The sequence below is a fragment of the Felis catus genome, chromosome C1 (genome assembly GCF_018350175.1).
Source record: "Felis catus isolate Fca126 chromosome C1, F.catus_Fca126_mat1.0, whole genome shotgun sequence".
In the NCBI taxonomy this organism is placed as follows: Eukaryota; Metazoa; Chordata; class Mammalia; order Carnivora; family Felidae; genus Felis; species Felis catus.
Window position 1 is genome coordinate 1,068,323 of NC_058375.1, and position 24,601 is coordinate 1,092,923.

The 24,601-nt window shown below is 57.8% G+C and overlaps 1 protein-coding gene across 4 annotated transcripts in view; it reads left to right on the forward strand.

The window, feature by feature from the left end:
- SKI (SKI proto-oncogene) overlaps positions 1 to 24,601 on the forward strand; it is a 69,837-nt gene that overhangs the window by 16,960 nt on the left and 28,276 nt on the right. The gene's annotated exons all lie outside the window — the stretch shown is intronic.

Here is a 24,601-nt window from a genome sequence, read left to right on the forward strand (position 1 = left end):
TCCCCGAGCCTCTTTGGGGTTCATACCTTTTTCATACCCCGAGCCTCTTTGGGGTCCTTCACGACGACGGTGCGCTGGGGGCACGGGGCGTCCTGTGGATCGTGCCTCCGGTCCGCGCGCCTGGCGGAGGTGGCGGGGGCAGCCCGCGGTGGAGGCGGGGGCCGCGTGCGGCTTCTGGATTCCTGCACCCGCCACTCGGCAGGGAGCCAGGTCGGCACAGATGGAGACCTGTCCCTGGATGTGGACACGTCCTCCAGCCGGAGCCCCCTCTGAGTGTGGGGTTGGGTCACAACAGGGCACATGTTGACGGCCGAGTATTTTTCTGCACGTGAACGTTGGCCTTTTTTCCGCGTCTCTGTCGTAGGTCATTTATAGAAACTGAGCCGCTTCCTTCCGTTCCGCGGTTTTCCCCGGCTCCTGGCTCTGCAGGCCTCCCACGAGGCTGCGTCTGCTGACACTTCACCGTCCCTTGCCTGTGTCTCTGTCGGCGGTGCCCGGAAAGGCTGGGGCACGTGGGCACTCCTGCTCTTCCTTGCTCAGAATGTTCTCCCGGGCTGGCACCCTGTGCCGGGAGGCTTCCCCGGAGGCCAGTATGGCCGGTGGGGTCAGGAGGGACGAGAAACCAGGGCCGGGTGGTGGCATCCTTCAGGTGCCGGTTGCTGTGGCTTGGGTTGCGGTGGGAGCACGGCAACTGTCATTTTTGTTTCCGGTCTTAAAACAAGTCTTAACCTTGAACTTCTGGAAGTTCTGTGAAGTCAAAAAGGCAAAGGTCCGGTGCCGTTCAGCTGGCCCGAGAAGGATGAGCGTGCTTTGAGAGCAGGGATCGCTGCCCTAGTGTCAGGGGTGTCCGGGCTCTCGTCGGGGAGCAGCCTGCGCCCCGGGCCCGACCCTGTGCCTGCGCCCCTGACCTCCGGGAGCAGCCTGCGCCCCCTTCTCCTGGTGTCCAGTCCTCTCTGGAGGAGGCGGTGTTCGTACCGTGGTCTTTCACGCTCCCTTTGTTTGTGGCCCAGGGGCCGGGCTTTCTCTGGGGACGAGGCGGTCGTGAGCCTGGGTCTGTCACACGAGCACTTCGAGGAGACGGTGTGTAAACCTGAGTTGCTCCAAACCCTCCCTCGCACGCCCCATCCCCGAGGCTTTGGCCTCTGCCGGGGTCTCATTTCTGTCCCTGAACACAGGTTCCCACCATGCGCGTATTTATTAATAAACGCCTGCGTGCCCCACGGCCCAGCAGCGGGAGGCAGGGGCAGGAACGGGCCTTTTTGGGGCAATGAGGGCACAGGAGCAGCTGGGGCTGTGTGGTGGGGGCCGTGCACCAGTTGTCTGCAAGGGCCTGGGGGGGGGGGGCGTGTGGGAGCAGGCGGCGGTCCCCCAGCGGGACCCGATGCTGTCTGCCGACGCCCCCCTGCCCTGTCTCCGCCCGGCTGTCAGGGTCCCCGGCCCTTGTTGAACAGAGGCCTTCGTCCCGGTGCTGGCGGGGCCGCCTTGGAGCCCACGCTTCAGCGGGAAGGAGCCCACAGCTGCCGGGTGGCAGTTAGGGGGCTGGAGGGGCGGGTGCCTTGCTGGCCAAGGCCTCGGCCAGGGTTAGTGCCAGTGGCCCCTGGATGCTGTGGGCCAGAGTAGACGTCACGGTCAGAGTGCCTACGGACTCACCTGCGAGTCACGCCCACCCTGCCCATCGACTTCGAGGGCTGCTCTGACTGCGGAATCCCTGCAGGCCGACGCGCACCCGCCACGGGCTGGCGTCTTGTTGGTGTGGCCTCGCCCTCACGCCTGCTGGAGTTCACCCCGCTGTTCGGCGGTCCCGGAAGGGCCTCTCCCGGGGGTGCCGAGGGTGAAGACGACTGGCCCCCTCTTTGGGCCCCGGGAGACCCTGGCTGCGACAGAGGAGACAAGGGCTACCCCGCACGGCCTTGGGGCTGCTGTCCTGCAGTGCTGGAAAGGCCTTCGTGGGCCCGGAGCTGTCTGAGCTGCGCTGGCCGTTCTTGTTTCCGACGCCCTGGGCGCATTCCTGAGTGGCCTCTAGGTGTGTCCAGGGGGACGGCTGTTCCTCTGGGTCTTTTGGCTCCTGCTTGTTTGTCTCCAGATGATTCTGAAGTCTAGATTAGGCAGCCTCCCTGGACGTGCCTGCTTGGAAGACGGGCAGGCTGGGCCTTTGCACCCCCGCCCCCCGCTGCGTCGCACCGGCGCTGTCCCCTGCCCAGTCCTTCTGCCCTGACACGGCCTCGGTGAGCCCGGTGATGGGGAGTTAGGACGGGTGTTGGTGCTGAGGGAGAGGCTGCCCCAGGCCCTCCTGCTTCACCCTGGTGCACCTCCTGCGTCACGGGTGCTTGGGGGATCCCTGCCCCGCTGTGGCCCATCGTGTCACCTCCCTGTCCCTTGAGTAGCTCTGCAGTGATGCTGCTTCACCCAAGAATGACCAGACGGAAAGCTCAAGACCCCATTTAGCTCTTTATTTGTCTACTGTTCATTTTAAAGTAGTTGACGCTCAGTCTGGACATGTTGAGAATGCACCCGCTGGCTGAGGGACTGTCCTTTTGATGTGCCTGGCCGTCGTGGCCACCTCTGGGGTTGGGCCGGGTGGACCAGGTTGGGCCGGGTGGACAGGCCGGGTGCCCACACAGCGACGGCAGCTCTCCTTCCTCCAGATGCCTGTTCCCTTCCGTGGGCACTGGGAGCCCGTGGCCCCGCGCCGCCCAGAGTGGCCCTCTTGGTTGAGTGACAGAGTCTCAGGTGGTGCCCCTGCTTCCCAGGCTGCCGCCTCCTGGATGCTCTCTCCTCCTTTTGTGGCTGCTTAAGGGGTCGGTGGACGAGGTCTGCATCTACGGGGCGAATGGCACAAACCGGGCGTCCCCCGTCCTGTCCTCTCCACTTGGCCTTGGGCAGCGACTTCCTGTCGTTCAGGCTTTGTCCTGTCGACCTCCTGTTTGTGTCACCTGCGCCGCTGCCTCCCCAGTCCCGCCTCAGCTGCTCGCCCCTGCAGCCTGCGCCCAGGCCCGCCGCGTCGTGTCTCACGTTTGAGGACTCCGTCCTTTCACTCACTTTAATAGCTCTGCGGTCACGTTCACCCCGATCTGGCATCCGACTCCTGACCTCACCCGCCATCTGCCCCGCCCTGGGGCCCTTGTGCCGCCCTCACTTCCTCTCTGCTCCGGGCCCTGCAGTTGGTGGCCTCTGTTTCCTGCTCGCTGGCCTGCTGTTGCCACTGGCCTTGGCCCACCTGGGAGGCCGGGCCAGTGCTGCACACGGTGCGTGGCCCGCCTCTGCCTTCCTCTGGAGCCCGGGGCCGGGAGGGTGGCCGCATGGGGCCTGGCCCGCCGTCTGGTGTGCGCGCTGGTCCCGGTTGGGGCTTGAGCTGGTGGTGTTTCTGAGTGGTTGGTTCTGTGTCCCTTTCCTCTGGAGCACCTCTGGTGGCTTCGATGGCCTTGGTCCTCACTGCTCTGTCTCTGTTACTTTCCAGGGCTTTCCTCAGCTTTATTGCCTAACTCTGTGTTCTTGTCTACTTTCGGGCTTTGTGATTTCATTTGTAATTTCTAAGATGTCCTTTTTTGGTTCTTTGTTCTTTTGTGAAAACTTTTACCTGTCCTTGTGTCGTGGCTGTGTCGTCTTGTCTCCCGTCCCCAGGGATGTTGACGGGTTTCTCTGAAATCCCGTTTTTGCCTTGTTTCTGAGCTCCACTCCCCCTGCCTTGGCGACGTCTGACCGTCGGGCCCGGCAGGGTGGCAGCACGCCCTTGGCCGTGGGGCCGGCGGCCTGCTCCTCATGCGGACTTGCAGACCGGTCCCTGACTTTGCTCCCTCCAGACCTCCTCTCCGCCCCCGGGCCAGGGGACCCGGTGCCTTTCCTGGCGGTGCCCAGGGGTCTTCCCCAGAGCCTTGGGCCCTTGCCCCCTCCTCCCGGCCCCTCCTGTCGTCACATGTGCTCAGGGTCAGGACCGCTCCTCCTTCATTGGACGGGAGGGGTTTGCGCGACTTTATTTTTAAGAATTTATTTTTAAGCAGATGTACACCGTGGGGCTCAAACTCCCAACCCAAGATCAAGAGTCACATGCTCCACTGACAGAACCAGCCAGGCGTCCCGTGGCGATTAAAAAAATTTTTTTTTTATTTTGAATTTAAAAGATTTTTTTAATGTTTATTTTTGAGAGAGACAGAGCGTAAGTGGGGAAGGGGCAGAGAGACAGGGAGACAGAATCCGAAGCAGGCTCCAGAGAGCACAGAGCCCAACGCGGGGCTCGAGCTCACAGACGGTGAGATATAACGACCTGAGCTGAAGTCCAACATGTAACCGACTGAGCCCCCCCCAGGCGCCCCCGTTGGCAGTTTTTGAAAGGAGAATGGAGTCGAAGCATTTTTGCGTTTTCGTCTTAAAACTGGTTTTTGGGGGGCACCTGGGGGGCTCAGATGGTTGAGCGTCCAACTCTTAATTTTGTCTCGGGTCATGGTCCCAGGGTTGTGGGATTGAGCCCCGTGTCGGGCTCCACACTGAGCCCATGCTCGCTCGCTCGCTCGCTCTCCCTTCCTTTCCCCCCCTCTGTCCCTCTTCGCATGCACGCACTCGTTTCTCTCTCTCCTTCCCCACCCAAAAAACGGTTTTCTTCTTTCAAATGATGCATTTTAATCATTATATTTTCTCCACGTGTTTCCTGGATTTGCAAAAGGTGTTGGTGTTTTATTATTTTTTTTTAAGGTGTTGGCATTTTAAGCATGGAGGAAGGAAGGGTGCAGAGAGCTGCTTTGGAAAGGAAAATACAGCAATGCCAGTTACTTGTGATTTTAACCAGAAGTAACCCTCCGGTACCGGGACTGACTTTCTTGGAACGTTTCCTCGCGTGTGTGCGTGCATTTCACACAGGGGTCGCCGTCCTTGAAGGTCGTCAGGGTCTGTGGCTGAATAGGGTCTCCACTGAGGTCTGGGAGAGTGACAGACCCCAAAGGCTGCTTCATCCCCAAGGAGTGACCGAGTTCCAGATTCTGTTGAGGGAATGCAGAGTGAAGGAAGGATGTGAGCTCAGACGTTCTAGAACCGTTTTTTTTAAAGTGGGTTGAAACTCTTTGTCAAGAAGTGAGGCTTGTCAGGAGGAGTCTCATGATCTTTACTACTTGTTTGGGAGGTTTTTCTCTGGAGTGCCCTTTAGTACCCGGCTGTTTATCAGACCGCCCCAAGGCCTGTGCCGCCTTCTCTGGGGAGTGTGGTCTGGAGCTTTCTGTTAAACGTTTGCTTTGCTTTGTTTGTTCTTGGCTCTGGATCAGTCCATCGCTCTTGCTGGTTTTCTAGGCCAGTAGTTTCTTAAACTTGAGCTTCAGAATTCTTAAGAATGGCTGGCTTCTGGGGGGTCTTACCCCCGGAGTGTCAGATTCCTAGGTCTGAGACAGGTTCTGAGCGTTCGCATCCCTAATAATTTCCCCGGTGATCCTGGCTGCACTGTGGGGAACTCCTTGGGAGAAGCCCTGATCCACAGCGCTGCCTGCCCGGCCCTAGGCCAGATCCAGCCCCCACCCGTCTTTGTAAATAAAGTTTTATTGGTTCTCAGCCACGCCCCTTTTTGTTCCCAGTGTGGGCTGCTTCTGTGACGAAGCAGCAGCTTCAAGTGGTTGTGAGTGGTTGTGAGTGAGAGCGCATGGCCCTCAAAGCTAAAAATACTCACGATTTGGCCCTTTACAGGGAAAGCTTGCCAATTCCTGATCTAGAGAAAGAAATGATTTTAATGCACTGCTACTGTATTTTTGTGAATCTTTATGGGATGGAAAGGATATGTTTGGGATCAACCACAGAAGAAATGGTAACCTTATGCTGCTAGTTTATATTTGTCGTGGACCCGTGGGAATTGTTTAAGACTAGAGAACAGTCGGGGCGCCTGGGTGGCTCAGTCGGTTAAGCCTCCGACTTCAGCTCAGGTTGTGATCTCACGGTTTGTGAGTTCAAGCCCCACGTCGGGCTCTGTGCTGACAGCTCAGAGCCTGGAGCCCGTTTCAGATTCTGTGACTCCCTCTCTCTCTCTGCCCCTCCCCCGCTCACACTCTGTCTCTGTCTCTCTCAAAAATAAACATTAAAAAAAAAAAAAAAAAAAGACTACAGAACAAATGAGTCCTGGACTATGAAGGGTCTGGTTGGGATACTTGTCGTATAGTTATTTTTTATTTTATTTTATTTTATTTTATTTTTTAAGACTCACTTCTTTTTGAGAGAGAGAGCGTGCAAGCAGGGTGGGGGGTAGGGGGGGCGGGGGACAGAAGATCCCAAGCAGGCTCCCGCACTGTCAGCACAGAGTCTGATGGGGGTCTCGAGATCGTGGCTTGAGCTGAAATTGAGTTGGACGCTTAACCGACTGAGCCCCCCAGCGGCCCCCAAAACAGCTTTTTAAAGATATACTAAACATAATAAGTTGCGTGTAATTAAAGCGTGCGGTTCGATAACTTTGGTAAGTGTGTACACATGTAAAACCATCACTAGGGTCCCGATAAGGAGCCTGCCCATCACCCGCGCAGTGTCCCTGTGCCTGTTTGTGATCCCTCCTTCCTGCCCCCCCTCCCCCCAGGCAGCCACTGATCTGCTTCCTGTCACCAGAGAGGAGTTTTCCTTCTCTAGAGCTTTATATAAACGAAATCTCTCTCTCTCTCTTTTTGGGTTTGATTTCTTCCACTCAGCATAATTATTTTGAGATTCTTCTGTGTCGTTTGTGTATTTGTTTAACTGCTGGGCAGTGTTCGTCGCGTGGATGTGCCGCACCTTGTTTACGCACACACCTGTCGAGGTGCCGGATCCTTTCCAGTTCTCGGCGAGTCAAGTGCAGCTGCCGTGACCGTTTATTTACCAGTGTTCGTAGGGACACACGCGCTTCTTCCCTTTGGCCGCGCACCTCCGTGGGGAGTGGCTGGGTCAGGGATGTACGTGTGTGGATGTTGAACTTTCTAGTAGGTGTGCGGTGGTATCGCCTGGTGGTTTTGTGTCTCCCCGATGACTGGCGACGTCGGGCTGCTCTTCGTGCGCTCGTTTGCTGCCCAAAGATCTTCTGTGATGAAGCGTCTGTTCGGAATCCTGCCCGTTATGGAAGGAGTCGTTGCCCTGTTGTGGAGTTTGAAGACTTCTGTATGTGTTCTGGGTGCACGCCCCTTTCACATCGATGCCTGGCGGAAATCGTCTCCCTCTGTGGCTTTCTTTTTTAACAGCGTCTTTTGGAGAGTTGGCTGTGAAACGTTGATCGACTCTGATTAATCAGTTTTGTTCTCTTGGGTCGGGCCCACGGTGCGCTAGCCGACAGATCTTTGCCTGACCCGGATCACGGAGGCCGCGTCCTGTGCTTTTTCCTGGAAATTGTGCAACTTTAAGGTTTACGTTTGGGTCTGTGATCCGTTGGGGGTTCATCTTGGGTCCGCCGCGAGGTGCGCGTCCGAGCTGAGCGTGCGCCCGGACGTTCCACTTGGTCCCGCACCGTTTGCTCAGGAGTCTGCTCTCTCCCCGCTGGATTGTCGCTGCACTTTGGTTCAGAAGCCGTTGTGCATGTGCGTGTGGGTTTCTTTCTGCACCGTGTTGTGTTCACTTGGTCTGTTTGTGTGTCTTTTTATCAGCACCCTGCTGGTTTTGATTACTACCGCTTTCTAGTTCCTGCAGTCAGGTGATGTGAGCCCGCCGGCGCCTTCTTCACGTCGGTAGGCCGTCCTAGCCCTCTGCGTTTCCATATGAATTTGGGAAGCAGTTTGTCATTGCCGTGGGAAAAAAAACCTGCCAAAAATGTGATTGGGATTGATCTGGGGAGAACTGACATCTTAACGATTCTGAATTTTCCAAACTGTGATCAAGGCAGTCGCTCCGTGCATTTGTTTTAAATTTCTCTCGGCAACATTTCCCAGTTTTCAGCGCATAGGCCGTGATGCCTTTTGTCAGATGTATTGAATTATCTCTAAGTTTTTCTTTTTTGGTGTTACTGGAAGTAGTATTGCTTTTTACTTTTTATTTTATTTTATTTTATTTTATTTATTTATTTATTTATTTTTAATTTTGTTTTTTCAACGTTTATTTATTTTTGGGACAGAGAGAGACAGAGCATGAACGGGGGAGGGGCAGAGAGAGGGAGACACAGAATCGGAAACAGGCTCCAGGCTCTGAGCCATCAGCCCAGAGCCCGACGCGGGGCTCGAACTCACGGACCGCGAGATCGTGCCTGGCTGAAGTCGGACGCTTAACCGACTGCGCCACCCAGGCGCCCCTTACTTTTTATTTTAAAGGTTTTTTTGTAGTTTCAAGTTTTTATTTCAATTCCAGTTTGTTAACATAGAGTGTAATAAGAATTTCCAGTAACATTGCTCAAAAAAAACATTTTTTTTTTAAGTTTATAATTTTTTTTTATTTATTTTTGACAGAGAGAGAGAGAGAGAGAGAGCGCGCGCGCGCGCGCGCGAGCGAGCATGAGCGGGGGAGGGGAAGAGAGAAAGGGAGACACAGAATCTGAAACAGGCTCCAGGCTCTGAGCTGTCAGCACAGAGCCTGACGCAGGGCTTGAACTTACCGACCGCGAGATCCTGACCTGAGCCGAAGTCGGACGTTCACCCGACCAAGCCACCCGAGCGCCCCTGAGGTTTATTTATTTTGAGAGACAGAGCAGAGGAGGGGCAGAGAGAGGGAGAGAGAGAATCCCAGGCAGGCTCTGTGCTCGAGCTCACGAACCGTGAGATCATGACCTGAGCTGAAACCAAGAGTCAGACGCTCCATCCACTGAGCCACCCGGGTGCCCCTCAAGTAACATCGCTTTTTAAATTTCAGTGCCTGGTTTTATGTTGTTGGTACGCTTGGCTTTTGTATACTGACCTTGCCTCCTGCAGGCGACCTGGCAGCTCACTCCTGAGTTCCAGTAGCTTCCTTGTCGATTCCATCATAGTCACAGATGATAATGTCACCTGTGAATAAAGCTAGCGTTACCTCTCCCTTCGCAGGCCTGACGCCTGTGACCTGTCCTGCCTGGTCGCGCTGGCTGGCGTCTCCAGCGCAGAGTTGACTAGAGGTGGTGCGAGTGGACATCGCACTCCCCGTCGTAGGGGCTGGCGTGCCGCGCTCTCTCACTGCCAAGTGCGTTAGTCGTTAGGTTTTCGTCGGTGCCGTTTATCAGACTGAGGGAGTCCCTGCAGGCCCGTCCTAGTTGGTCTTGATCAAGGACGGGTGTTGGATGTTGTCAGATGCTTTTTCTGCGTCCACTGAGATTATCGATACGAGGAATAAGTAACTCTTTCGGTTTATCGATACGGTGAATTATGCTGATTTTGAATGCCAGCTAAGTTTATTCCTGGAACATATCTCCCCTCGTCATGGCATATTACCCTTTTTTAAAAAATCTATTCACCTGTCTGTCTGTCTGTCTTTAAAGCTCTGTACCCAACGTTGGGCTTGAACTTCCAACTTGGAGACCAAGAGTCACCAGCTGAGCCAGGCGGGTGCCCCGGTGTATTATCCTTTTACGATATTGAAGTTTGACTTGGTAAAATTTTGTTTATAATTTTTGCATTTATATTCATAAGGGATATTGGTCTGTGGTTTTTTGTTATGGTTTGGTTTTCTTGTAATGTTTTTTGTCTGGTTTTAGTATCACGGCAATGTTAGATTCATAGAATTATTGGGGAAGTAAGGATTCCCTCTTAAATTTTCTGAAAACTATTTCTCTTTTTTTTTTTTTTTTTAAAGAGGGTCATTCCTTTAAAACATTTTTTTTAATGTTTATTTTTGAGAGAGATAGTGTGAGCGGGGGAGGGGCAGAGAGAGGGAGACACAGAGTCTGAAGGAGGCTCCAGGCTCTGAGCTGTCAGCACAGAGCCCGATGCGGGGCTCGAGCTCACGAACCGTGAGATCATGGCCTGAGTCACAGTTGGATCCTTAACTCACTGAGTCACCCAGGAGCCCCCCAAATTCTTCCTTTTAAAAATATCTGGTGGCAGGACTCCTGGGTGGCTCAGTCGGTTAGGCGTCCGACTCTTGATTTTGGCTCAGGTCATGTCTCGCGGTTTGTGGGTTCGAGCCCCGTGTCGGGCTCTGCGCTGACAGTATGGAGCCTGCTTGGGCTCTCTCTCCTTTTCTCTCAGCCCCTCCTGTGTGTCCTCTCTCACAAAATAAATAAACTTAAAAAAAAAACAACCCAAAATATATATTTGGCAGTACTTAACGGTTGAAGGCCATCTGGGTCTGGAGGGTTGTGGAGAAGGTTTTAACTAGATGGGGCTGTGCAGGCTGCCTGCTCTTGGTCAAGGGTTTGCTCTCCAAGTAATTGGTCACTTTGTGCCGTCAGCTTTGTCGTCATAACGTTGTTCTGTTCGTAATGTTCCCTTGTTAGTTTCTGACTAGCTAGAGAAATAGTGCTGAGGCCTTTCATGGTCCTGATGCTGACTGACCATTTTTAATTCTTTATCCCCCCCAAACGGTCTAGCGGGAGGGTTAACAATTTTACTGATCTCCAAGAATCGGCTTTGGTTTCACTGATTTTCTCTGTTATTTTTGTTTTGTACTTTGTTGATTTTTGTCTTGAACTTTATAGTTTTCTCTCTTTGACTTGCTTTGGGTTGAGTCTGTCCTTGGTTCATAAGTTGGAAGCTGACTCAATTATGTAAGACCTTTCTTCTTTTCAAATACTTGATTTTCTCCTAAGTCCTGTTTGTTTTCAGGATTTTGCACAGATTCTGATGTGCTGTGTTTTCATTTGCATTCCATTCAAATACTTTTATAATTGCCTTTTGATTTCTCCTTTGATATATGGGTTATTTAGAAGTGTGTTACTTTGCCCATATTTGAGAATTCTGCAGCGATTTTTTGTTGTTTTCTAATTGAGTTCTGCCTTGGTCAGAGTACACGGTTCGTATGATATGGGCCCCTTTAAATGTACTGAGACTTGTTTTCAGTCCATAATAGACTCTGTCTCGGTAAATGTTCCCTGTGCGCTTGACTAGGACCTGCGCTGGGGGCGGGGGGCTCTGTAAATATTGGTCAGGTCAGATTGTTGATGGTGTGTGGTGGTGCCGTTGTGTCTTTGCCGATTTTTTTTATCATTGCCCGATCAAGTCTTCTGGAAGAGTGTTGAAGTCTTCTAGTGTAATTGAAGATTTGTCTCTGTGCAGTTATATTGGTTTTTGCTTCATGTGCTTTGTAGCTTTGTTATTTGGGGCATTAATATTTGTGCTTTGTGTCTGGTTACTTGACTTTTGTATCCACACGATCCCCCTGGTTGTCCCTAGTTAATGTTCTTTGCTCTGAAATTGACTTTGATACTAATATAGCTATTCCGGTTTTCTTTGGGTTGTTGTGAACATGGTAATCTGTTTCCATCCTTTTTTTTTTTTTTTTTTTAAAGATCTTATTTTTACGTGATCTCTGCACTCAGTGTGGGGCTCAAACTCACAGCCCCAAGATCGAGAGTCACACGCTCTTCTGACCGAGCCGGCCGGCCGCCCCTGTCCTTTGTGAATTCTTATGCCTGTGGCCGTTCTGGTCAGTTTTAGTGGCTGACTCTTACTGTGGTTCGCGTTTTCCCACTCGTTTGGCTGCACATCTTTTGAAAGTGACGTCTGGTGCTGCACGTTCCTGTGTCTCTGTCGGTCTTCTCGGGCTTTGTCCTGAGGTGCGGTTGAGCTACTTGGAGATAGCTTGGCCCTTACCGGTCTCTCGGGGTTTGTTAGGTGTGTCCAGAGCAGACCTCCTCTCAGGGCTAACTGGACAGAGCCTTCGTGAGCGGAGTACCGCCCCAATTCAGAGGTTTCCCAGCCTGCCTGGTGGGAGCCTCGGGTCCTGCTCCCACCCACCCTGTCGGTGCCTGTGTCTGTTCCTTGCACACGTGTTCTGGTCTTTGCTACCGCCCCCACCCCCCCACCGCGTGTGTCCCTGGACCGCCAGTTCCATCTCCTCAGCTCCACCGAAGCCCTCGCGACGGTGAGCTGGGCGGGTGGAGGGCTCGGCGCGATCGCTTCCGTATCTTGGGGTGACTGTGCTTGGTTGTGCGTGCCTTGAGGGCGGGCGGCTGCTGGGCCTTGTCTGGCTTTTGGCGCCCCCAGATCCTGGGGGCAGGGGCGATTGGCCCCTGTGACGCCATCCTGGCTGCAGATGGTTCCTCTCGTCTCGTTGTGGCTATTGTCCCCCGCTGAAATCGACTTGGGTTTCTCTGATCAGGAACCGTCTTCATCAGCGACACTGGAGAAGGAAGGCACAAAGCAAGGGAGCTGCCGCCCTTACGCTCGCTGCGCGCGTCGGCAGCACGGGAGGCGCCCTGCACAGGCAGGCGCTTCGGCGGAGGTGACTCACGACTTGGGGGCGCCTGGGTGGCTCAGTCGGTTAAGCGTCCGACTCTTGATTTCGGCTCAGGTCATGATCTGGTGGTTCTGTGAGTTCAAGCCCCACGTGGGGCTCTGTGCTGACGGCTCAGAGCCAGCTTGGGATTCATTTTCTCTCTCCCTCTGTCTCTGCCCCTCTCCCACTTGCATCGTCTGTCTTTCTCAAAAAATGTAAATAAACTTATAAAAGACAAAACGAATAAGAAACAGCTCGGGACTTTGAACGACAGACCCTTGGGGGTGACCTCAGCTGGAGGAGGGAAGGTGAGCAAAGCAAGCTGAGGTAGAAGGTTCTAGAAAATCGCTGAATTGTGCTGACTGGCGTGTCCATTGTGAGCGGGTGTATTTTCCTTTTTGCAGTAATTTTGGCTGCATTAAATTCGTTTTGTTACCGTCTTCATTACCGCCTTTTCAATTTTAGTCGGAATTGATGATGAACAAAGTACCATGATTTTGACTATTCAGACTAGCAGCTGCATCAAGCCAGCGCTCAACCAGCCTAGTGACAGGCGTGGCGCTCCTGTGCTCTCGGTGACACCTGCAAGGACGGGCTGTGTCCACGCGCTGTGGTGACACCTGCAGGACCAGGGTTGGTGTCCTGAGCTCTCGGTGACACCTGTGAGCGCAGACAATGCCGGCAGTCGAGTCCTACCCTTCCCGTGAGGCACCACTCACAACTGGGGGGCTCAGCCTGAGCAGAGATACAACTGAGTGTTTTGGCTTGTTTATCAACATGTCCGGACAGTGGGGTCCCTTTAAGAGTGAGCAAGTTCACATTCATGGTGCTCTTCAGGGAGGAACAGGGCAGTAAGGGTGACCCGTACTCTGTCAGGTGAGGGTTGTGGCCTTTAGAGACCACCTCCGCCTGGAGCCTTCTCTTAGGGCTGAAGGCACGGTCGGCGGTTTGGGGGCTTGGCCGGGCTGGAGGGGGTGCTGTGTTCTCATGAGCCGCCCGGGGGCAGGGGGCTCTGGGGAGCGACGGGGCAGCGCTCCTCCGCTCTCATCTGAAAGGCGTTGGGTGCGTGAAGTGGGTGCTGGGCAGTGGCCGGACCACCAGGAAAGGCTCGCTCCGAGGAGGGAGCACCCCCCGTGGCTCTCGACGTCTCCGACCCTGTGCCCGAGCATGCTTCAGGGACGACGGCCTGGGCATCCTGGTGCCAGGTTGAATCATGAGCTTTGTGCTTCCAGATCGTTCTCGGTCACAGGTCCACGGTTCTGCTGCCCGTGAGTGGGTTCTCTGAGCGGAAGCACCTCTCGCGTCTGAGGACTTGGAAGCCTCTTGTCTTGGTTGGCGTTCAGAGCTTGCATCAGAGGCCCCCTCAGCGGGAAGGCCGGCTGTCTTCCCGAGCGGCCTGGGCCGGCCCCAGCTCTGTGGTCTGCTCTGTGCTCCGTGGCCACTGCTCTAGGGACGGCGGCTGCCAGGGCTGCCTCGATGGGGGCCTTGCGGGCACGGTGGCTGCCACACCCAGCAGCTGGCCCCCCAGCGGACGTCGCTCACTCCTGCCAACTGTCCGTCCCAGGGCGCTGGCACTCAGGACCCTTCTGAGGGCGCTCCACGGAGCTGCTGTCCCTCCCTGAAGAGTCCCTGAAGACCCCCACCCCCACCCCCCACCCCCCACAGCTGGGCCTGGGGCAGCAGCTCAGAGAAAGAGTTGTAGGGCAGGGCCTGAGGCCCGGGAATCTGGTACTGTGTTGTATGTGCTCATGTTCTGGGTCTTTTCCTGACAGCTGGCTGGCTGCCACCGCTGTGTGCACCCCCCACCCCGATTCCTTCGTCCAGGCTTTTGGACGAGGCCACGTGTTGGTTCGGCGCCTTGAGCGAGCACACGGGCAGGGGCCTTGTGCAGGGAAGCAGGGCCTTGAGCACTGGTGCACCTGAGTGTCGCACAAGGCGCCCAGCACGCAGGGTGGGGAGGGGACGGGCGCTGGCCGCATCTCGGCTGTCGAGGGGCGTTTTGCTTCCTGCGTTGGCTCTCTGCTGCGTAAGCAGGACCCTCCCAGGCTTGTGGCTGTGTGGGGGGCTGTGTCCAGGTCCGCGGGGCCTTGTCCCGCCTCCGCAGGTGGTGCCGAGCTGACCGAGGCCGAGAACTCTGGAGAGGGTGATGAGGAAGCAGGCGGGGCCAAAGAGTCTTGCCCGGTGCCCACCACCTCCGCCAGTCACTCGGAGAGGACCGTCCTGAAGCACAGTGATTTGGTTTGGGAGATGGGGGTGAGTTTTCCTGTTGGGTTTATAACACGGTTCTTTTATAACACGGTTCTTTCCCTGGTCGTGTGGGGTGTTTTACCTGACTTGCCCCAGGAGGGCTGCAGAGCAGGGGGGCCGGGGGGCCCTGCGCATGCGTGGGGTAGGGATGTGGGGGCATTGCCAGCCCTGGTGCTCCTGCCCCGGAAACGGCTCAGAGCCGGCCCAGCTGGGCCGTAGCTTGGGGGTGGTGCCGGCTCGAGTCCGTGGTGTTGGGGGTCCATCCACCACTCAGGACTGTGACCTGCTCACTGCTGGTTTCGATGGTCCTCTCACGCTAGGGCCTCGGTGTGGCTGTGCTGTTGGGGATTCCAGGAGAGCACACGCCTGACTCTCGAGCCCTGCTGAGGACCTGCTGTGATGTGCGTCCCGTGCCTCTGGCCGGCACATCCCTCGTAGGCCGCTGCCCTTAAGGCCTAAGGAGGCCACGCAGAGCCTCGGGGGCTGGAGGGCAGGCTGGGGCAGGCCCGGTGAGGGCCTGGGGAGCTTCCGAGCTTTGTGAGAGGACCCAGATTCGAGATTCTGCTCCCCGGGCCGTGAGTGACCGTCTAGCTGGTGGTGGACTTTCTGGTGATATGAGCACGGACTTGGAAGGGAAGCACACGCAGGAGGAGCTTGGGGTGGCCGAGGGCGTCCTCCGCCGGCCCTGTGCACAGCAGCACAGGGATCGTCCTCGTGCGCTGCCTGTCCCGCACAGCACAGGGACTGTTGGGGGGGTCAGGGTGGGCGGCACCCTCATGAGGAAGGAGCGGGTTTGCTTTGCTGGCGAGCACTAGCCCGGGGCAGCAGAGGCCAGTGCCTGGCTCATCTCTGTTTTTCTTCGTGCCCGTTGGGAGGGGACACACCCGGGGTGGGCATGTGAATCCATGCACGGCGCTCCCCCCTGTTGGCCGCGCCCTGGGCGGTCGCAGTGTCTGCAGGAGAGCCCATCTGCTGGTGGGTGCGGTCACTCTGGGGCCTCTGCCTCTTGGGTTTCTATCCTCTCTGGTTCTCAGCGTGAGCAGGTCTGGGAGATAGCGATCACTCCGTCCGATGCCAAGGGCTGGATGCAGCCTGGTGACCTGCGCCGGCCCCCTGGGATTGGGGGTGTGGCCGCAGGTCCTGGGCTCTGTCCCCGTTTACAAGAGGTCAGGCGGTCACAGAGGGTGATGAGGCCTGCGGGCCCCGGGCCTCCATCTGGTGATTGTAAAACGGGCAATACACATTTTTGGAGGGGGTATGGTGGAGAAACAAACTGCAGACGGTGTCAGGGGCCCCCCTCTCTGCGTCCCCCCGCCCCGGGCAGACACCTTTGTGGCCTTTTTCTCCTGGTGTCTATGCTGAGGGTGAAAAGTTCAGGCCGTCCCATCTCCAGAGGGGCTGGGGGTGGGGCAGAGCCACACGCCCGCTTTCCTTCCTCCTGGTCCCTGAATCATGAGGGTGGCCGGGGAGGGCTGGTCCGACTGTGGGAGACCCTTGAGCTGAGGTGGCGGACCCGTGTGCCCTGCTGGGCTCTCAGCCGGTCAGCTGTGGGGCCGGGCCTGGGACGGGCGGACAAGTTCACCTGAGCCCCCTCCCCTGCTCTGGCCCTGCCATCCGCAGGCTGGGGCTGTGGGGATGACCGGGACCGTCCTAGCGGTGGCCCGGCTGGCCCTCACGCTGCCACCGCCCCTTCCCCGCCGGCTTTCCCCGACCCGTTCAGGAGGACGGCACCTGACCCCGGAAGTCTGCTGGGGCTGTCGGGTGACGTCCTTTCCGAGACGGCCTCCTTCCTAGGGGTGCGGAGTTGGGCTACGTGAAGCCCCACGTCACTGGCCTTCCTTAAAGGAGGGCCTGTTTGGGTTCCTGTTACTGCTCCGGGCCGTCCGGGGATGGGGGGCCGGCGTGGGGATGCGTAGCACGCGGCTGGCGGCTTTGTGCTGTCTGCCCCACAATGACCCGGACGTTCCTTCCCTGTATGTCGAGCGGCTCCTGCCCCCAGAAACCTTTGTTCCTGTGAGCCCACCATGCTGGGGGTGCCCCGCCACTCCTGTGCGCCCCTCCCCCCGGGGGCTCTGATGCAGCCCTCGTCCTCTCTGAGGGGCTGCTGGTGGCTGCCTGCAGCATGGGAACTCGGGGGACCCTGGGGCACCCCCCCAACCCCCCACCCCCACTCCACGTTTCCTGCTGAAGGGCCAGGAGGTGCTGACGACAAATGTCTTGGCTGGAGAGGCTGGTGTGGGGGAAGGGCAGCCTGGCCAGGTTCCCAGAAAGCCACTTCTTGAAAAGGGACCCCATCCCCGATGCCACAGGCAGACCAGGTTCAGGGAGGCTGGGGGAGGAGGGCTGAGCCTGCCCCGATTGGTTGTTTCTTTTTCTCCAGGGGGCAGTGGCCCCATGGGCAGGTGCAGGGCCAGCTGAGCCGAGGGGCCCGGGGAGGGTGGCCTGGCTGTGGGGGCGCCCCGCCCCCACCCCCTCGCAGGCCCTGCAAAGAGCCGGGTCGAAAGGTCACTGCCTTAATTTTTGTTGCCGCCTCTGAGTTCCCACGACCCTCGCCCTCGGCACAGACGGGCAGGCTGGGAGCTTTGACAGGGCCTTTCAGGGGATGAAAAACACGCCAAAAGGTCAGAATCGCAAGCCACCAAGGTGAAATGTTTCAGTAGCTTAAAACTGGCGTTGGGAGTTGCGAGCAAACACACATGTGGGTCCAGGTTTCGGGCAAGTGGAAACCAGGGCTCGTCCTAAAGCCCAGTGGCCTGGAGATAAACAGACGGGGGGCGGCTGTTCCCTGGACCCCCCGTGCGAGTGGGGCTGGGTGTGGGGGTGCGGGCCGGCCCAGGGGTCCCAGCGGCCGGCGTGCGGGCACCAGCTCGGGCACAGGGAAGCGTCCTTTGTGATTTAAAACCAAATGATGGAGGGTGAGTTAGTTCATGTTTCTGCATTGTGACTGATGGTCCCCAAAGCCCTTAAATTAAACACTGCCGTGTCTCGTAAATATTGTCCTTGCTGTAATTACACGTTTGATCAAAACCGAGTCTTCCCTGTTGCTGTTTTAGCGTGTGGTCTGCAGGGTTGGAGTCTGATTTCTCTCCCCTCTCCTTTATCCACATGTTCCGGCCCTGTTCCTCTGGACCCTGGAGCCGACAGGCTATTTCTGCTCACGGGAGGATGGCCGCTGCTGTGCACCCCACCCCCCAACCAGCCCTGGACCCCACGTGACCTCCACGTGACCTCCCCCCCCCCAGCTCTGTGCAGCCCGCCTTATTAGATGTGTTTCTTCCTGGGGGGTGGGTCAGGTGGCAGGAGCCCCTGGTCTTAAATCAGGGGGGTGCCTGGTAGTAGTAAAAGTGATCACCGGCCAGAGGAGCACCTGAAAACACAGGCTGCTGGTCCTTTCCACCAGGAAGACATTTGTTACGTTGCCAGCAGCCCCGAAGCCCAGATGTCTGACCCCCAGGCTTGCTCTTCCTCAGATGGCCCCCGAGGCCATCTGGCCCTTCACCAGTCAGTGCCAGTCCCGGGGTCTGTGCCGTGAACCCGGGACTAGGGCTCCCGGGGCTCCACACCCCAGGCTTGTGGGCCGCTATTCTGCCTCTTGGCCCCGCTTTTCTGTTTGCATCATTCTGGTAGATTCTTGGGCGTGCTGGTATAGACAGGTGTGAGCCAGGCTTCTTGTGCTTGCTCTGTGGGTGAGACGCAGCTGTTGCACGGACCTTCCCACGAGCGAGACGGGCGAGACGGGGCAGGCTGCCTGCTTACTCTCTACTCTGCGCCTGCGGTGGGGTTCCGCGGTGGGGTCCCGCGGTGGGGTCCTGCGGTGAAGTCCAAGGACTGGCTGCACCCTGTAGGGGTCGGAGCGCTGGCACTCCTGAAGCACGAGGCTGGGGTGGAAGAGTGACGACACACGGTTCCTGTGGATATGTCACCCTGGTCGGGGTTGGCTGTCCAAGCTCTGGCTGCAGGCTTGGCCGCTAGGGCTGCTCTCGGCAGTTGTCTTCATGCGGCCGGGTGCCATGGGAAGGAGCCTCGAATTTAGGCTTCAGAGAAGTGGTGAGGAGGTGGCCGGGCCACGTTCTGGTCACGGAAGCGGGCTGTGCCATTCTGTGCTTGGGAGGACGTCTTGACCCTGCTCCATCGGGCGTGGCGTCCTGGGGGCCGAGGCCCGGTCTGGCCCCGGTCAGACCCCTGACCCTGGGAACCTGCGGGGCAGAAAGGCTGCCGGAGGGGCAGTTGGGACGTGGTGTGCAGGGGGATCCGGGGAGCGGTGTGCTTCAGGCCCCTCGCACCCCCTGTCTGGAGGAGCGGAGTGGATGGGGGGGGGTCTGGCTCTGGGGGAGCACCCGCAGGACTCGTGTGCCGGGTCGTGGCCCCTGGCAGGGGCTGTCGCAGCTTCTCACCGTGTGGGACTGGCCGGGCAGCTTAAGGGGTGGCCTGCGTGCTCCGTGCTCCAGAGGGGAGTGCCCGGCCAGGAAGGAGGGGCAGGGGTCGGGGGCTGTGGTCAGGGGGCATGTCTTGGTGTCATGCTCCAGACCTGGGTGTGGTTGGAGGTGGCGGGTGGCCTTCTGATTTTCTGGAAGGGCCAGGTAGGGGTGCTCCCCTCCTTCCTCCCTGCAGCTCAGCCCCCGCCTGGCTCCCAGTCGTCTGTCTTTCCTTTTTCTGTGTTTGTCGGGAATGGGAGATTGTTCACAGGCTAGAAGTGCTGAAGTATTTGGGGAAACCACCCTCACACCTCTGTTCTGGTTTCTTCTCTGAACTGCCAGAGTGTTTCTGCTACAAAGCTTGTGTGCACTTTCCCGTGATTTGGCACAGATGGGTGCCACACGCTCACGTCCCTCCGTCTGCCCACGTGATGCCTGAGGTTCTGTGCCCACGCTGGCGGTGTGTGTTCTGGTGTGTGGACAGCCTGTCCCCACCCCCCACCCGCCCCGGGCTGCCTGGCTTGTGTCCATCCTGCCCCACGCAGGCAGCCCCGGTGACGCCTGGCCACATGCAGCCTGCGATGCGTTTCTAGAAGTGGGATGCCAGGTCAGGGACCCAGGAGGTGTGTCGGTCAGTGGGACTTGCACGGGCGAGGGCCACTCCCATGAGACAGGCCGTATTCTAGGCACTGGATGCTGAGGAACACTGACTACACCCTCTGGCCCTGCTTCTCTTGCCATATCCATTTTTTGTTAAGTTAAAAAAAAATTAAGGAGTGCCTGGGTGGCTCAGTCAGTTAAGCATCCGACTTTGGTTCAGGTCATGATCTCGTGGTTCATGGGTTCAAGCCCCGCGTCAGGCTCTGCGCCGACAGCTCAGAGCCTGGAGCCTGCTTTGGATTCTGTGTCTCCCCCTCTCTCTCTCTGCCCCTCCTACATTCGCACTGTCTCTGTCTCTCTCTCTCTCTCTCTCTCTCTCTCAAAAATAAACATTAAAAAAAATTCCAGTTAGCGCACAGCGTAGCGTTAGGTTCTGGCGCACAACGTAGTGACTGCACATCCACGTAACACCGCCCTCATCATGACAGGCGGGACCCTTCATCCCCGTCAACCTGCTTTGCTCTCTGGGAACATCAGTGTGTTGTCTGTAGTGAGGGTCTGTTTCATGCTTCACCTCTTTTCGCTTTGCCCATTTTGTCCATTAAATTTCACCTGTGAGTGAAATCCCATGGTATTTGCCTGTCTCCGGCCGACGGAAATATTTTTTTTCTTACTGACGTTGCTTGGTGCTGTACTCTCTGGTTTGTCCATGTTGTTGCAGTCGGCAAGATTTCATTCTTTTTTAAGACTGAGTAATGTTCTATTTATTGCGTGTGTGTGTGTGTGTGCATATATAAGCATATGCATGTGTTTGTGTGCATATATAAGTATACGTGTGTGTATGAGCGTATGTGTGTACGTATGTATACGTAAGCATACGTGTCTGTACAAGTGCACATATAAGTGTACGTGTGTGTGTGCATATGTGAGCATACATGTGTGTGTACATACACATATATACACGCACCTGCACCACGTCTCGCGTGTCCTCCGGTGGACTCTTCGACTGCCTCCGTATCTTGCCTATTGTTGGCGATGCCGCAGTAAACATAGGGGTGCACGTGTCTTTTCGAGGGAGTGTTTGTTCATTTTGTTTTGTTTTTAAACGTTCATTTTTGAGAGGGGGAGAGAGACAGAGCACGAGCAGGGGAGGGGCAGAGAGAGAAGGACACAGAATCCGAAGCGGGCTCCAGGCTCTGAGCTGTCAGCGCAGAGCCCGACACGGGGCTCGAACCCACGAACCGTGAGATCACGACCTGAGCCGAAGTCGGACGCTCCACCGACTGAGCCACCCTGGGCGGCTCAGGCGCCCCTCGAGTGTGTGTTTTTATGTTCTTTGGGTAAATACCCAGTAGTGCAGTTTAGTGGTGTACGGTATTTCTATTTTTAACTTTTTAAAAGGTATTTATTTTGAGAGGTGGGGGAGGGGCGTGAGGGGGTGGAGAGAGAGAATCCCAAGCAGGCTCCGCGCTGTCAGCCCAGAGCCCAGCGTGGTGCTCCGTGTCACAAACCGTGAGATCCTGACTGGAGCTGAGATCAAGAGTCGGATGCCTAACCGACTGAGCCACCCAGACGCCCTCATATTTTTAACTTTGGAGGAGCCTCCACACTGCTCCCGAGTGGCCGCACCAGCGTGCGCTCCCCACAACGGTGCACGGTCCCCCGTCTCCGCATCCTCGCCAACACCTGTTGTTTCCCGTGTTGTTGATTGAAGCCAGTCTGGCAGGTGTGAGCTGGTGGCTCCGGTGGCTGTGAGTGGCATTTCCCTGATGATGACGGGTGTGGGGTCGGCACACCCATACTTTCGCCCTGCCTGTGGCCGGCGTGTGGCTGCGCCCGCCGGCCTCCTCTTCCAGGGGGCACGGTGCCTCGGTCAGGTCGGATCCGCGCCGTCCTTTGCTTTCTGGTGGCTCGGTTTCCTGGGTCAGGCACCGCTCACCCACCTGGCCGGAGACGGCCACGTGGGAGACAGCCAGGGTTTGTCCAGCCAGACGGGATCATCTTGGGGCCCCACCGTGGGAAGGGCAATAGGCTGACTGGCCTGGGGCAGAGGTGGGAACCCTGGTCAGGTCCCGTCCTGAGAGACGTTTCGGGAAGGACCACAGGCCGTGTGGGTCCCCCGCTAGCTTGTGGAGTCACAAAGCTCCCTGTTTGTTTTCCCGCGAGGAGGACGCCCCTACCACCGGGTGCTGCCGAGGAGGCTCCCCCGAGATAGGCGTGGCGGGACCACAGGGTACTCGGTGGTCCTCCGGCCTGCTTTCAGGCTGGGGTCTGAGTTTGCACTCTTAGGTCGGGGGGGCTGCCCCTCTGAGCCCCCCGGGGCAGGAGAAGGGTTTAGGGGGCTTGGTTTTTCCATAAACATTCTACCGCGTCTTTAAGTGTTTGCCAGAAGCTGCAGAGGGGGCCCGGCCTGGGGTGGGGACAGGACCATGCAGCCCTGCCTGCCCCGGGTTCCGTGGGAGAGGCCTGTGCACACTGGTCCACGGTCCCCGGACACCGTGGGCCGCGGAGACCCTAGGACCGAGCAGTTTCATTTGGCCGGTTTGGGCTCTCCTCTGTGATCCTGGGGAGTTGTCCTGTGAGAGCCTTCGTGCACAGGAGCCTCTAGGAGCTGGTGTCTGCTCAGGCCCCCAAAACCTCCTTCACTCGCTGCACCACCCACAGCCCAGGCACGAGGCCCGGGTTCCATATCCCCCACGTTGAGCTTCTAAAGGGGGTCTGCCCCGCCCCTGCGCCTGGGGGCCCGGCTTCGCGGCGTCACACGGTGGGTCAAGGCACGGGGACCCCTCTCCGCTCTCTGAGGTCATCTGCTGCAGTCAGAGGTCATCTCAAGAAAGGAGCCTTATGCAGGCGGCCCGGACCCCAGAGGCAAGTCGGAAGCCTGGAGGCCACCTGCTCCTGCTGCCGGGGGCGGCCCGCAGGGACTCCGCATCCTGGGGCCAGTGGCGCGTGTGGGCTGTGCGCACGAGGGGTGCCGTGGTCTCCCCTGCGGGCGCGTGGAACGGGCGGCCTGGGGCAGCTGTGAAGGTTGGAGCTCTCCCGGGAGTGTCGGCTTCCTGGTGGCTCTCTTCTCACGACTCTGTGGAAGGGACCGAGACTTCTTCCTGTCGCTTCTGTCCCCATATATTCAGGACCCGGCCTTTGAGACCTTTCCCGTTTGTTCTGGAATCGGGGGTCCTGGGGCTCCTGGGGCCCCTGTGCCCCTGGTGTGTTTGTAATGGGCGTCGAGCGTCGGCGCCTTTTGTCCTTTGCTTCCCCGGCAAGAGGGGTATTGAGGTGACTGAAACGCGGGGAGGCTCCAACGAAGAGGCCCGGGGGGGCAGGCGCAACTGCAGAGCGTGGCCTGTACTTCTCTGTCTCTCCTCCCCCGGAGGCAGACCTGCCTCCCGGCCCTGTTCTCTGCTTCCTGCCTCAATGGCCCAAAGTAGCTGCCCGAGCCAAGCCTTCACGTTCAGTGTGCCAGTAGACGCCGGTGGGGGCGGGGGGCTGCTCTTGAGATAGGGTGGAGTCTGTGGCCGCACCTCGTCGCTGGAAGTTTGAGCCTGTAAGCTGAACAGCAGTGAGCGGGCTGTGGGGGCGCGTGCTGGTTCAGGCTTCAGGTTGTTCATCCTTGCTGGGAGGCTGTGAGGGTCAGCAGCTAAGACGGGGGGTGTGGAGCGGGAAGGCCCTGGGACCAGACCAGTGGCCTTTTGAAAATCTGTGGATTGGTATAGCTGACTTAAAGACCACTCCCAGCAGAGAAATCCCTACGCGGTGGGTCCCTAACCAGAGCGGCCCGTTGTCCTCAGGGCAGTGGGCCTTTCCTTCCGCTCCAGAGACCGATGACGATGACGTGCTGGGCCCATAGGCCTCGGGAGAAGTGGGAGGAGACTGAGTAGAAGCCAGGGTCCTGGGGAGGGGCCGTGCACGTTCAGCAAGCCTGAGATAAGCCGTCGGTTTCCTGCGTCCGAAGTCCAAGCTGCGGCCCACCACGTGGCCTCCGTTGGTTAGTTCTTGACAGGTGCACGGTTGGCGCCCCAGCAGACGTGCAAGTCAGGCGCGGTGGCCCCTGTCCATCCCCTCTGTGTCTGCTGGCGGTGTGTCCAGGGAGTGGGCGTCCCTGCAGATCAGCCCCGGCCTTGGGGTGGGGACCCTGACTTGTCTCAGCCAGACTAAGCTGGGCTTCCTGTGACAGCTGGGCACTCCCCTCTCCGTGCAGGGAGAAGCCATCCAGGCCTCCCCACGGATTGGGCGCCCACTGGAGGGGCGGTGCTGTCGGAGTCCTGAGGGCTGTGTTCCCGGTGCCTCGGACAGGAGGAGGGTCGTCACTACTGTTGCGGCCCTTGCCTTGACCCCCAGGAAGCTCAGGCCAGACACCCAGAGCTTTGTGGCAGCATACAGGGAAGGTGTCTGAGACGAGGTGTTCCTGTGGCCTTTGGCAGGAGGTGGGAGAGGGCAGCTGGGTGGAGCCATGCTTCTGCTCGAGGCCGGACTGGCCTCCCTTGACCTTACCTCCCACCTTCACACACTGCGGGTGTTTCTTGAGCAATTGCCATGGGCCTAGTGTCTCTGAGGCCCCAGGGCCACCCTCGGGGCTTCCTCCGAGCCCAGAGGGGAGTGGAGATGCCAGAGGCTGGCGGAGCCCTCCCACCCCCACCTCTGTTGTGCGTGACCCTTTGGGGGGACTTAGTGGCCAGCGACTGGACAGTCACCTGAATTCCTGCCTACCTGGCTCTCGGTCCTGGAGAGAGCCCCAGCCCTCCACGAGACCAGGCGTGCGTTTCAGCCATCGTCCCGAAACCCCCGCCTTCTGGCTACTCAGCCTTCCTCCTGGGGAGTGTGGGCCTGACGGACACCCTGGCGGGAGGGAAACCACTACAGAGGGGGCAGACCCTCCCCCTCCCCCATCTGCCCCCTTGGCCTTCTGCGAGCACCTCCTCTGGGCACCGTGTCCGCCACCCCCCACACCCCCCCTCCCGCCTTTGCGCCGGGGGGCCCGCCCGGCCCCCTCCCTGTTCCTGCTGCCTGCTCTTCTCTGGGCTTGCCAAGAATGTTGGGAAATGGGGGGGCACAGGAAATGCCTCCTTCCCTCTGAGGACAGCCCCAGC